Source organism: Schistocerca cancellata, chromosome 1, assembly GCF_023864275.1.
Source record: "Schistocerca cancellata isolate TAMUIC-IGC-003103 chromosome 1, iqSchCanc2.1, whole genome shotgun sequence".
Taxonomy (NCBI): Eukaryota; Metazoa; Arthropoda; class Insecta; order Orthoptera; family Acrididae; genus Schistocerca; species Schistocerca cancellata.
The window spans coordinates 788,199,880-788,214,039 of NC_064626.1; the positions used below are offsets into that span (position 1 = coordinate 788,199,880).

The following is a 14,160-nucleotide window of genomic DNA, read 5'->3' on the forward strand; positions in this document are numbered from 1 at the left end:
AAACTACACCTAACGAATGCGGACACAGTCTACGAGTAATCACTATAACTTCCCATGTAACAATAAAATAACAATTTTTGGTCAAAAATTTGCACTCACATGTCGTTTAATTTTGTTGAATTGATTTTAATTCATTCTTAATTCGAAATGTACATAGGAAATGAAAAATTCGATTGAATGGATTGTGTACGAAAATATAACAGAAACACCAAAGAAAAAAGAAAAGGTATAATCTACTTTGGCTTCAACCAGATGCGTTTGAAGAATGAATTTTTCACTCTGCAGCGGAGTGTTCACTGATATGAATCTTTCTGGCATGTTAAAACTGTGTACCGAACCGAGACTCGATGTCGGGACTTTTGCCTTTCGCAGGCCTCTACCGACTGTGCTACCCAATCCGGCTCAGGACCCGTCTTCACAGCTTTACTTGGGACTGTTCTTCTTCTCCTACCTTCCCAACTTCACAGAAGTTCTCCTGCGAACCTCGCAAGACTGGCACCACTGAAGAAACTAAGAGATATGGATTAGACACAGCCTTCTCTTACGTTGGGAAGGTACCATACGAGGTACTGGCGGAAATAGAGCTGTGAGGGGAGGTCGTGCGTCGTGCATCGTGATTAGCTCGCAAAAGCAAGGGTCCCGAGTTCGAGTATCGGTTCGACAAATGGTTTTAATCTGCCAGGAAATTTTTAGATGTGTTTGAATTCAAGTTACGCCATCATCGCTCTTATCGCGAATGTTAAGCTTCACATACTTGTTATTGTGGATATCGCACTGTATTTTGAAACATGTGAGTTTTGTTACAAGTAACAAAAAACGGCGGCGAAAAAGCATAGTATGTTAATTCGGAAAAGAAGCTTCACATACTTGTTATTATGGATATCGCACTGTATTTTCAAACATGTGAGTTTTGTTACAAGTAACAAAAAACGGCGGCGAAAAAGCATAGTATGTTAATTCGGAAAAGAAGCTGTGAGCAGACACTGTGTGTACGATTGATCGGAACAATTTAAGGACGGCAAGGATACTAATGCTCATGTTGCGCCATCTTCGTGTCGACCGTAAACAAACGTAACGATAGACAGCTTTCAGCAAGTAAGAAATACGTTGACATAAAATGGGCGACTGTCTCATAGATTGGGTTAGCAACGACGGTGATGTGATTGCTCGCAAAGACTTGATAACAGGAATCTGCGTTGCCCATATGTGAGGCATAAATTGACTGAAATGGAAAAGGCACAACGGGTAGAACTGTGGGGAGATTTCATTGTGACGTTTGATCGAAATTCTCCTTATGTGGAAACTATCACCACAAGGGATGAGACCTGGTGCTACCTGTTCGATCCTGAGTGATGGTGACCACTGGCTTTCACACGTCCCAGAAAGAATCACTTCCAACTGTCGAGGATCAATACAAGACTGCTACCAGTTATGGCGCTCAACTTATTCTTGGGACGTAGAGCTGACTTAAACTTGAGGCGGAAAGCTCTGAGATATTTAGAAAGTCGTGGTACGTATATCGGAAAGACAGATTAGAGCCCATAAGAGGGGTGGGGGGTGGGGGGGGGGGGGAATGTTCATTGCAGTTGACAAAAATATTGTCTCTATTGAAGTCGAAGTTGACTGTGACAGTGAAGTCGTCTGGTCGCTTATAACAAGTGTAGGTGAAACTAAGTTAATTGCTGGATGTTTTTATTGGCCACCCGACTCTGCAGTGATAGTTCTAAAGCCATTCAAAGGAAGTCTACGACAAATAGCACGTAAATATCCAGGTCATGCAATACTAGTTTGAGGCGACTTTAACCTGCCGTGTACAGACTGGGACGTCTATGGATTCATTGTGGGGCTACAGCAGCTAGCTCGGCAGCCCACACGCAATGGAAATATCTTAGACCCAGTAACTACAAATAGGCCGGACCTTATCGAAAATGTAAGTATAGAAACGGGGATAAGCGATCATGATGTCATTACAGCAACTATGATTACGAAAGTTAATAAATCAGTCAAGAAGGCTAGGAGAGTGTTTCTGTCACATAGAGCAGATAAGCAGTTATTAGAATCTCGCTTCGACCGTGAACTGGCATCACTTAGTTCCAGTAAGATGTATGTAGAGCAATTATGGGCAAAGTTTAGGCAGATTGTAAATCGTGGTTTGGAGATTTATGTGCCAAGTAAGTGGATAAAGGATGGAAAAGACCCACCATGGTTTAATAACGAAAATGCTGAAGAATCCGAGGCTGTTTCTGTTCAAAAGCGAACGCACAAATGACGACAAGCATATAGGGCGATCGTGCGACCTTTTCTTCAGTAGTGCTCGAGTGTTTGGGATCTGTATAAGGTCCGACTGAAGGAAGACATCGAAGCAATTCAGAGGAGGGCTGCTAGATTCGTTACCAGTAGGTTTGAACAAAACGTAAGTGTTACGGAGATGCTTCGGGAACTCAAATGGGAATCCCTGGAGGGAAGGGGGCTTTCTTTTCAGGAAACACTATTGAGAAAATTTAGAGAACCGGCATTTGAAGCTAACTACCGAATGATTCTACTGCCACCAACATACATCCCGTGTAGGGACAATGAAGTGAAGATACGAGAAATTAGGGCTCAAAAATGGTTCAAATGGCTCTGAGCACTATGGGACTTATCATCTGAGGTCATCAGTCCCCTAGAACTACTGAAACCTAACTAACCTAAGGACATCGCACACACCCATGCCCGAAGCAGGATTCGAACCTGCGACCGTAGCGGTCACGCGTTCCAGACTGAAGTGCCTAGCACCGCTCAGTCATTGCGGCCGGCAATTAGGGTTCATACGGAGTCATATAGATAGTCGTCTTTCCTTCTCTCTGTTTGCGAGTGGAACAGGCTTGCAGGGCATCTATGCAGATGTAGATGTAGAAGACTGAATTCTACAAGTCGGTTTTGGAACGGCCACTGCTACGCATCTGGCGAGTTGGACCAGGTGTGCACCGGCGGGAAAGTGGAGTCTCTGATCCCTACTAGTCTGTAATTCAAGATCAGCGAGTGCAGTCACAGGTTTAAGCGCCCCGTAAGAGTAACTGTAAGTTCATAGCTGTAAAAACATGAATCAGTTTGTACTCCCTGGCACCTGCACAATTCTTTTCGGTCACTCGCCACAAGAGAATTAGGGAAACAAGCAATGTGTTAACTGAAATTGGCCCATAGCTTCCTAGTTCTGACTCAGCAAAAGTAAGTAGAAGTGTGAAGGTTTTGGCTGGTACTCGTTTGTTTTGACTGCAGGCAACGTTACCTAGCTGACAGTACTGCGTGAGGTAGCCATAGTTGTCTGCTGTTTTACTGTGTTGTGATTCACTCTATTCCATACTGTTTCCTGTCCTTGCGATAAGCGTACGTAATTGTTGCAGTTATAATTTTTATTAAACGTATCAATACATAAGATGATTTCAGTTTCGATGACAAACAACACTTATTCGACCTTTGGCTCCCTGTGTGGGTTCAGTTTCTGTGGAAGCATGTAGCAAAGGCGGCAGAGGCGTCTACAGGGAAGGGGAGGGGGGATGGCAAGAGGTGTTTGCTGCTCCCTCCTGAAATCTATGGGAGAGACTTTTTGTTCATCGCAGAATTCTCACGTATTGCTGCATATGACTAACGGTGACTGCACTAGAGAGCAGCTTTAACATTGGAAAGAGCCTTAGCTGTGACTGTAAGGGGTGATTCAGCTGCCCCTATCGATTCGCTTTATGTAACCCAGACTACGTCTACATCAGGAATTATATCCGCACAGGCGACAACTACATAATCGATTATGTTCCCTCTCAGAACTTTGGGCGACTATAAGCAAAGGGAATCATAGTGTAAAAAATACAAGTTAGGGTTGGTCATGCGTTACACGGTATTTTTGGACCAAGGTATATCTTAATGCTGCCATACTTACCCAAGTGTCTCCACTCTTTCTTTGTGTGATAAGCAGCGCAGTCATACAGATTTTAGATGTATCTGTAAATTTATTCCGTTAATAATTCTTAATCTTTCGTAAATAGTTCAGAAACGTTGTATTATAAAGTGTGTTTCACAATCGAAGACAACAAAATAAACAGGAGATATCAACATGGAAGTAACAACCTTCCCGTATACAACCTCTGAACTACTATAGAGTAAGTACTATAAACGGAATAAACTTACATATACATCCAAAATCTGTATGACTACACCGCTAATTACATAAAGAAAGACTGGAGACACTTAGATAAGGATAGCAGAGGTAAGGTATATCTTGATCCAAAAATACAGAGAAACTTATGACCAATGTCCATTTCTATCTTTTACAATATGACTCTGTTAACAGTCGCCCAGAGCTCTCAGAGGACCTTATACCGATCACGTGGCCGCCGCCTGACTGGATACAGCTGTACTGCGGGTTGCATGAAGCGAATTGGTAGGGGTTACTGAATCACCCTGTGTAACTTGAGTGTTTCGTTGTTTGGCTGGTCAGGGGGAATTATGCCTTTTCCTTTGGGTAGTGGTGATTTCGGCGCAGTCTTGCAGTCATGTCGAATGTGAAGATTTACAGAACTTTACCAAAATTCTTCTTCTTCTTCTTCAGGACTACAACCCTTGGTCTCCTCAACAATCCTCCTCCATATCTCTCTGTTCCCAGCTATTTTCTTCCGCGCACGGATCTCCATCTTAGCAAGGTCAGGCAGCACATTGTCCACCCGTCTAGCTCTTGGTCTGCCCTTCCTTCTGGTGGCATACAGTCTGGCATTCATGATTCGTTTGCGTATCCCGTCTTCCATCATCCTCTCCACATGTCCTAACTAACTTATTCTTTGAGACTTGATAAATTTCACTATATCTTTCCTTTGTATAAGCTCCTGTATTTCATGGTTGTATCTCACTCTCCATTTGAACCAGCCTTCATCGTTAGCTCGATTAACCTTCTCAGTTTATCACAGATGCCCAATTCTTTCAGCCCTTTATAAAATGCTGGTCTATTAATACTATCAAAAGCTTGTTTAAAGTCAACGACAAGGAAGTTGAGATCTATACCATATTCATAAATTTTTTCCATTATTTGTCTAACAACAAACAACTGGTCAGATGTACCTATGTTTGGTTGGAATCTACATTGGTATTCTCAGAGTATTTTTGCGGCGCACTTCTTTATTCTTTCTTTCAGCACTCCAGAGAAAATCTTATATACTGTATTCGGTAGGGTTATGCCTCTATATTTTTCACAATTTAGCTTTTCTCCTTTCTTATATATTGGACATATTATTCCAGTATTCTGCTCCTCCGGCATGCATTCATTTACCCATATGGTCTTTATTAGTTTAAATATTTCATGTCTTAGAGGTTGCCCCCCCCAGATTTTATTAGTTCTGACACGATCCCATCTTCACCAGGTGCACGGTTATTTTTTAGTTTATCTATCACTGTTTCCACTTCCAGCATTTTTGGGTTTTGTGCCTCATCCCTTTCAATATTTTTTGCCTCTGTGTTCTCTTCCTGTTCCTGTGTACCTTTTGGGGCCTGATCTGAGTTTTTGTTGAGCATATCTTCAAAGTATTCTGCCCACCTCTGCAATATTTCTTGTTCATATCTTATTATTTCACCGTTTTTGTTTTTGCATGCATTTTGTTTGGGTTGAAAATTTTTCTCGTCTTTCCCACGGCATGATAGAATTTCTTCGTTTCATTCTATTCCTTTAATTCTTCTATCTCTTTAAACTTTGATTTTAGCCCTTCCTTTTTCTTTTTCTTGCATGTTATTTGGGCATTGGATCTTAATTCTTTGTACACCTCCACGTTTCTTCGTGTTTCTCTCTGTATCATTCTCAGTCTTGCTGCATTTTTACATTCTGTTACCAGCTCTCGGAGGACAGGATTACGTGGCCGCCGCCTGTCTGGATACCGTTTCTGATGCAGCTGTAGTGCGGGTTGCATGAAAAGAATTGGAAGGGGTTGCTGAATCACTCTGTCTAACTTGAGTTTGTTTCGTTGTTTGGCTGGTGAAGGGGAATTCTGCTTTTCCTTTGGGTAGTGGTGATTTCGGCGCAGTCTCGCAGTCATGGCGAATGTGAAGATTTATAGAACTTTACCAAAATAGTCCCCAATATGTTGTCTGCCCCTTCCTCGTACATCCTTATTGAGCTACAGAACGGAACCCTTCCAATGTGCTGGCGTGCGGATTCTGGCACCTATTCCCTGCATAAAATAAACATGGCCGCAGTATACCTACCCAACGTGCGTCCCCACAGCATACCTGCCCAACGAGAGCCCCCAATTTGCACAAGGATGCTCCCCCTTCCTCCTCCTGCTGTACAATTTAATGATAACAGTGGTTTACCATTTGTCACATAACATATATTAAACAATCAACGAAAAAAAAACAGTGAAAATTATGCAGAAGTCTGTTAAAGCCGCTACTACGAACTATAAGCTACCAATGCACGCATTTAGGGGCTACTTCAACTCCGTCTTCAGTCCCATAGTTGGCTTCACAGACGGTGAATGGCCGCATCTGCTGTAATTCGAGGACTGCAGATCCATCTTTAGACGAGTGCAGATGAGCATCCACCTCAGGCTTACTGAGGCCTTCGATACAACACATGTCGAGGCTATACTGTTAATAACGGGAGATCTTCCTCATTGACAGACAGGTACGATATACAGCAGCGTTCTACTGGTTAGGTCGAGGCAGACTCAACCGAGTGCAAGTGATCACAGGGGTAGATATAAATGACAAAACTCAACTCCGGACCTAGAGAACATATGAATGGTAACGCGAATGGAACGGCAGGACCACCAGTAGGCTGTGTATAACTTTTTCCTACGTGTTACAGACTATGAGCTTGCCTAGATGACCGAACAACGGGAATGGTGCACTTCATTACTGGACATGATCCCTATCCCGTCTACTTACTTAGAGGCCGGCCGGAGTGGCCGAGCGGCTCTAGGCGCTACAGTCCGGAACCGCGCTGCTGCTACGGTCGCAGGTTCGAATCCTGCATCGGGCATGGATGTGTGTGATGTCCTTAGGTTAGTTAGGTTTAAGTAGTTCTAAGTCTAGAGGACTGACGACCTCAAATGTTAAGTCCTGTAGTGTTCAGAGTCATTTGAACCATTTGAACTTACTTAGAGTAGGGAGACGGGTAACAGCTCTCTGGGACTACGGAGAAACAGGACCCCTAATCACGTAGTGCTTCGTTGTACCTTATGCCAAATAGAAAGGGGGAGTGGAGTGGATGATTTGAATTTCGGCAGAGTAAGGGCATTATTATGTCATGTTACGATATGAAACAGGCTGCTGTGTTTGATTATATTGTTTATTACTACAGGCCTATTTCGGCGTGATTGCCAACTTCAGGATATATCAGGTGGTCTTATACCTATATGATATCGATGTCTCAGTTGCTGTCATACTATTGTATAAATTTGCTCCTTTTATGCTATCGGAACTAAACTAAATGTTAAATGTTTTTGGGGCAGTTTTTTATATAGTTGTCGAATTATAAAAGTTTATTTCACAATTACGTTCCGTGATACTGTACTGACTTTTATAATTTGAAAACTACATAAATACCTGTTCCAACAAGACATTTAAGATCTACTATAGCCTTAACAGCATCTAAGGAGCAAACTTATAAAACAATGTGACAGCAACTGAGATACCGATGTCATATGGATATCAAGACCATCTGATGTAACCTGAAGATAGCAATCACGGCGAAATGGGCCTATAGTAATACACAGTATAATAAAAGACATTAGCGTCTTTGGTTTCATAACATAATATAATAATGCCCTTATATGACATACACGACGCAGCGGGCCAGGATGAGTATAAACTGGACGGAATACCTCAAGATAACGAAGTTACTTAACTCTGCTGCCAACAGAATATCAACAGCCAGTTTTAGAACAGGGAGCCGGCCACGGTGACTGAGTGGTTCTAGGCGCTTCAGTCCGGAACCGCGTGACTGCTAGGGTCACAGGTTCGAATCCTGCACCGGGCATGGATGTGTGTGCTGTCCTTAGGTTAGTTAGGTTTAAGTAGTTCTAAGTTCTAGGGGACTGATGACCTCAGATGTTAAGTCCCATAGTGCTGGAGCCATTTGAATCATTTTGGAACAGGGAACATATGGATACTGATGAGGAAGTACGGGCTAATATACCTGGTGACAAAATGGGTCAATATCAACGAAGCTCGGAGCGTTTACAGAGAAGAATAACAACTGCAGCAGGTGTTCAATAATGTGACATGAGAAGGAAAGCTCATTGGTCTTTCTAAGCTCGGGAGACGATGATTTTTCCAGATTATGATCTCTAATATTAGAAGATGTGTACGTGAATGTTGGTTTTAAAAATACTGAAATGGGAACAGGATGACAGTAAACGGTTGGATCATTAACCGTGACCGTTGCAACAGAGCGAAGGGAACGTATGCTTAGGCATCTCACATTGCCTGCTGACAGGAGCAGTTGCCTAGCCATCAGGCGCCAACAACTCCCATTCCTCGACACGTCACTCGGCTGTCAACCGCATCGCGGGGTAGCGGTGTCGTTTCGAGGAGCACGAACCGAGTTGTCACGCCTCGATTCGAATGTAGGTCTGCGTAATGATCACTTGTGGACATCAGCTGGAATGTGAATTTTACCAACACTAGCTCGCCTAGGTGAATAAGAGACTGATGCACCGTAAAACATACTTCACAAAGAGAATACACTCACTTTCCATTAATCTGTTAATTTCACTAACTGAGGTGATATTGCTTTCAAGCCTATAGGAGACTGTAATAACAAAAGCTCTCTCAAGCAGTGATTTGCCTTTCACGCGCAATTTACTTGGTAAATCAAACAATCTATTTGTGCCGGCCGGAGTGGCCGAGCGGTTCTAGGCGCTTCAGTCTAGAACCGCGCGACCGCTACGGTCGCAGGTTCGAATACTGCCTCGGGCATGGATGTGTGTGATGTCCTTAGGTTAGTTAGGTTTAAGTAGTTCTAAGTTCTAGGGGACTGATGACCTCAGATATTAAGTCCCATAGTGCTGAGAGCCATTTTTTGATCTATTTGTATAGAACGCATACTTTTATTTATTTTCTTATGCTTGGGTTATCACCCTAGCAAAATGTACTTGATCCAACAATGAATCATTACAAGCAAAATTAACAGAATTTTGGCTGAAAAGAAAACTAAAAAAGAATTCTACCGGTACATAGGAAACAGTATTAAATACACCTGATTAATGAAATATAGCGAAAAGCTCCAAAATGCTACGAGTAACACAATAAAAACGGTACAAAATGCTTCCGATTTAGATTTTAAAACATGAATTTTAGCATTCACAGTCTTGGTTTTTCTTGATAAAGTAATCTACAAAACAGCCTGTACACTCCTGCACAATGAAAAAGGAAGTGTTATTCAAGTGAAAGTCTTTCCCCGTCTAGTCAATACTGCATTTACTTCTGAATAGCTTTTATTGTTAATCACATTTCAGATTTCCGAGAAGCTTGAGTATGGGCAAAAACATAATTTGCGAAGTGACACGGCAGTTAATTACGATCGTTCTTTTCTAGGACAAAATATCTTCTGTGGATGCGCTAAGTCCCAGATTGCGAAAAGTATCAAGAATTGATAGCACGCGAGTTTTGTAAGGGAGGCTGAATTACCGATACTAAAGATTCTTCCCTTAAATCTCTGTCCAGTCACTGCCTCCCTCAACGATCGATTTATATAGCAGTTCCAGATTAAAATTGCTGGGGACAAGTACGTCTTGGCAACTGACGATTATGATTCTAGAGGTTGAACGCCAATAGTGCAAATAAACGTATTGCGTCTGCTCATCTACAGGGTGTCCCAGGAGGAAAGCTCAGTTTTCATTGATTTGACAGGAACCACCATTCTAAGCAAAACAGTCTGGTAAACATGAGCTCTAAATTGCGTACCGGCACATTAAAAGCAATGAGCACTTCTTGATTTCGATAATATGAAACAAATTTCTTCTAATGAAAGCACCGCTTTCCACGTATTGGTAGGAGGTAATACGGATCCAAACAAGAAAAAATTGTTTAGTTAATATGGGCTCTAAAGTGTATAACTTAAAGACCTAAGAACACTTGTTCAGTAGAAGAGATGTGCTTCACATTAACGAAGATGAAGAAGTGCTCACAGCTCTTAATGTATGCATTTTATACCGTAAGTTTACTGAACTTCTTGCTTCAAATGATCGTTCCTGTCACATCCCTGAATATTTATTATCCCTCCTGGGAAACCCCTCACACTGAGGTGGCAAAGCCATGGATTGGCGATATACACATATACGGCTGGTGGTCACATCGCATACACAAGACATAAAAGAGCAGCGAACAGGTGGAGCTATCATTTGGACTCAGGTGATTCATGGGAAGAGGCTCCCGACGTGATCATGGCCACACGACAGGAGTTAGCAGACTTTGAACGCGGAATATTAATTGAAGCTAGACACATAGGCCATTTCATTTCGGAAATCGTTAGGGAATTCAATATTCCGGGACCCACAGTATAAAGAGTGTGCCGAGAATACCACATTTCAGGCATTACTTCTCACCACGGATAATGCAGTGGCCGACGGCCTTCACTTAACGACCGAGGGCAGCGGCATTTGCGTAGGGTTGTCAGTGCTAACAGACAAGCAACACTGCGTGAAATAACCACAGAAATCAATGTGGGACATACGACGAACGTATAAGTTAGGACACTGGGGCGAAATCTGGCGTTAATGGACTGTGGCACCAAATGTCCAGCGCGAGTGCGTTTGCTAACAGCACCTCTCCTAGGCTCGTGACCATATCGGTTGGACCCTAGACAAATGGAAAACCGTGGCCTGATCAGGTGAGTCCCGATTTCAGTTGGCAAGAGCTGATAGGAGATTTCGACTGTGGCGCATACCCCACGAAGCCATGGACCGAAGTTGCCATCTGTGCAAACTGGTGGTGGCTTCATAACGATGTGGGCTGTGTTTACATGTATCATTGACTGAAGATGCTTATTTTCGGCTACTTGGATACCATTTTCTGCCATTCATGGACTTCAGGTTCTCAAACAACGATGGGCTTTTATGGATGACAATGCACCAAGTCACCAGGCTACATTGTACGCGATTGGTTTGAAGAAGATTCTGGACAAATTGAGAGAGTGATTTGGTCTGCCAGATTGCACGACGTGAATCCCATAGAGCGTTTATGGAACGTAATCGAGAGGTCACTTCGTGCAGAAAATCCTGTTACGACAACACTTTTGCAATTGTGGATGGCTGTAGAGGCAGCCTGGCTCAGTATTTCTGCAGGCGACTTCCAACGGCTTATTGAGTCCATGACACATGAAGTTCTGGCACTACGTCGGGCAAAAGGAGGCCCGACACGATGTTAGGAGATATCCCATGACTTTTATCACCTCCCTGTATATGCACGTGCTATACTGCGTTGATCTGCGTTGCAGTGTAGGAGCCGAGCTCTTTAGCTAATCATATTCCAATCTTAGTGCGCTTCGTAACAGCTTTATAGTGACTTGATCTTACAACTGTCTCACATATCAGTCATTCTGAAAGTATCATTTTGAGGTTGCGCTGGCATCAGAGCAAGTTTAATGATTCAGTAGAATGTGAACAACATAAGTATTGAAATGTGTCACGTCCTAACACACGACAGAGGGAAGACAGCAGGCTTGAGGTCGGTCTGCAATTTTCGAGCGCTGAGGAGCAAATGCAGAAAGATAAATTCCCAGTGAAGACAGGTTGATGACTTGTCACAACACTGTCACAGGGTACCTACGAGAGGTTCGGATTCTGCAACTCGACAGGACTCTTGCAGCAGGAGACTCATGGAATTCACGGGTCTGACTAACACCACTTATTTGCGATCAGACTGACTACTACACTGAAGGCTAAAACTAAACATTAGAAAAAGCAAAGGAGGCAAATGGTTGCACAACACAAGTCATGTCTAAAGCCACGGGGGTGGGCGCTAACAGAAGTAGCGAACACTAGCAGCACGTTAAATGCAAACTTGAGAGCAGCACTCCAACTGAGAAAAACGGACATGCTCGAGCTTACCGACGCTGGCCACGAGTGACACGGAGTCGGCGCCCCAGCGATCCGACTGAGAACTCTCCCTGAATACAAAAACACGGATTCTTAAATAATCGTGGCGGCGCACCATTTCTCCCTTCTTATTGACGACCTACCAATCCACCACCACTTAACAAGCTTCGGTCAATCTGGCAAGTCGCTCTGCACCTCCAAGACACCTCTGGCCAGCCGCAGTTAGATTCCTTCCCTACTCCTACTCAGTAGGTACGGATGTTTCTGGGTTTTACATTAACAAACTCCAAGTTCGGTATCAACAGCGTTCGGGTGAAAGCTAAACCTCACTACCAGTCCTATTATGGCCAACAACAACATTGTTTCACGTCGCAAGGCCCCGCCCTCTGTCCTTTTGTGGGTGGGGGCTGCTGTGGTAGCACTCTAACCTGTGTAAACCCACTGATGTTGCAGTTCTCAGGAGGAAGTATCAAGCTTGAAGCCTCTGCTAAGAAGTGCCCATTCGTTACTATCTTCTAACGTGACGCCTTAGAACAGCCTCTAGGCGGTCGATGGAGTTACCTCTTACTTCTATGAAGTGAAACTTCTCCCCTGGGAAAGCTGCCGAGAGCATCTGCAATTTGCAGGTCTCTAGTGTTACTATTTAGCTCCGCTCACATAAACGCAACCACTGTTGCCTGCTCTCTACATTGCGTCTCGTATTTCCTACCTTGGAGTGCCCTTGATGGCTCCCAACAGTCTTAAGCGTAACAACGTAGAAATCATTAATTCGTCAAAATATGACAAATGGAGTCCTATCATTCGAAGTGAAAATGGCGATTTAATCGGTAATCGCATGTTGTAAATCGATCTCTGGATCTCGCAGAGTTTGGACACTCTGGACGTGTAGGATCGGGTGTTGCGATCGGTGGAAGATGGCCCTGAAACAAAAGTGACAAGGAGCGGCACTGTTGAAGGTTGAAACCACACTCTTGCGCTTACAGTTCTGCACGAGAAGTTGTATCAGGCACATCGTCACTTACATCGTGTGCGACCTCTCAGGTAGTCACCTCGCCAGACTACAGTTCTGACAACGGATTCTATGGAGGAGCGCTGAAGATCTGCAGCTCAGTGCTGGCATGTTATTTAGAAATGAGGCGAAATTCACCCAGGGAAAGATAATAAATCACGGGAACGACCTGTCGGTAGATACAAGCGCTCGAGCAGTCGTGGAAGTAAGACATCAGGTTCGCTCCGGTATCAAAGTATTGGCAGGAACTGCGGGTAACAGACTAACAACGCCATACACTTTACTAGACAAATTGATAGGTAATGTTTATCACCCATTTCTGCCTGACAAATTGCCAGCGTTATTGGAGAATTTTACCCTTGCAGAAAGAAAAAGGGTGTGGCTTACGCAAAAAGGGACACTACTTCTCATTTCCTACGCCTCATGCCACGGTATGTAAACGTTTATGGATTGGTCGATGGGTCCAGTAGCATTGTATCCCTGTTCACCTAGCACTGAGCCTTTAGACTTCTGCCTATAGACACATTTAAAGTTATTAGTGTATTACATCCCCATCGATAACATGTACACGTTCCAGCAGAGTGTGTCCACAACATGTGACCAAATGAGTGGGCAGCCATGCCATGTGTGTTTGCACCAATTCGGAATTCTTTCAGGAGGGAGGCTGATGGGTGTGTAGGAAAGAGTGATGACCACATTGAGCACCTCCTGTCAATGGCAGTCGTAAGTCTGAATGGTCTGTAGCTCAACAAATATATCTTTCCGGACGTACGTTTAATAACACCTTTTTCTTCTTGTCTCGACAGTACTGCTAGGGGTAATCGTAAAGTTTTGATTATCTCGAAAAAATAAGGTCGCGTAATTAATTATTTGCCGTCCTGGTACACATTGAATCTCCGTGCCCATTACCGCAGAATGCCACTAGAGAACCCAAAATAAAATGGCTCAGCCCGTTTATTACGTGCAGTATGGCGCAGTCATTTGTTTAATGCGTTTGAAGGGTAGATGATGGAAGTGTACAGAGACAATGCGTCACCATAAGTCACAGTGATTAGGTGTCTCAGACTCAGCTCAAACAAATCTAAAGAAGAGCGA

The 14,160-nt window shown here is 43.5% G+C and overlaps 1 protein-coding gene across 1 annotated transcript in view; it reads right to left on the reverse strand.

Annotated features, from left to right (window-relative positions):
* The window catches only part of LOC126187509 (protein masquerade), a 230,038-nt gene that overhangs the window by 42,305 nt on the left and 173,573 nt on the right, over positions 1–14,160 (reverse strand). The gene's annotated exons all lie outside the window — the stretch shown is intronic.